Source organism: Stegastes partitus, unplaced genomic scaffold (genome assembly GCF_000690725.1).
Source record: "Stegastes partitus isolate 25-593 unplaced genomic scaffold, Stegastes_partitus-1.0.2 Scaffold138, whole genome shotgun sequence".
Taxonomy (NCBI): domain Eukaryota; kingdom Metazoa; phylum Chordata; class Actinopteri; family Pomacentridae; genus Stegastes; species Stegastes partitus.
Window position 1 is genome coordinate 241,626 of NW_007577869.1, and position 630 is coordinate 242,255.

The window sequence follows — 630 nt, forward strand, 5'->3', positions numbered from 1 at the left end:
ATAGATAGATAGATAGATAGATAGATAGATAGATAGATAGATAGATAGATAGATAGATAGATAGATAGATAGATAGATAGATAGATAGATAGATAGCTACTCCGGCTTCCTTACTATATTTCTGGTATTTCAACATCAAGCCTTTCTCAACATTGCAGAACAATCACAGTTTAACAGCCTTCTGTTTCCACATTGCCACATCCTGAGAGTAAAAAGGCAAGGGTATTTGTCTGTAATCTTCTGCTTTTGTAACAGCATCAACAGCACTCGTCCAGGTGCAAATAAAACAAGCTCCTCAGCTTTGAACAGAGGTGCTGAATCGGTGGTAGAGGAAATACCTCTGAGGATTTCCTGGACACTGGCAGCAAGACAGAGTTACGCACATTAAAAAGAACAGCTCTATGGCAACATGCACACATTTGTCTAAGAGAAACATATCACAGGTTTCTGTCCGTTTAAATTACAGATAAAAGTGGACCAAAGCAGATTTTTACTTCTAATATTTATTCAAATCTATTTTGATAAAATGGCCTGAAGAAAATCACTGAATCCGCATTCCTTTGTCTTGATTTCTCTCCTTTCTTATAGTCTCATATCGAAGCTTTCCTCACAAGATAGATGGCACATCGC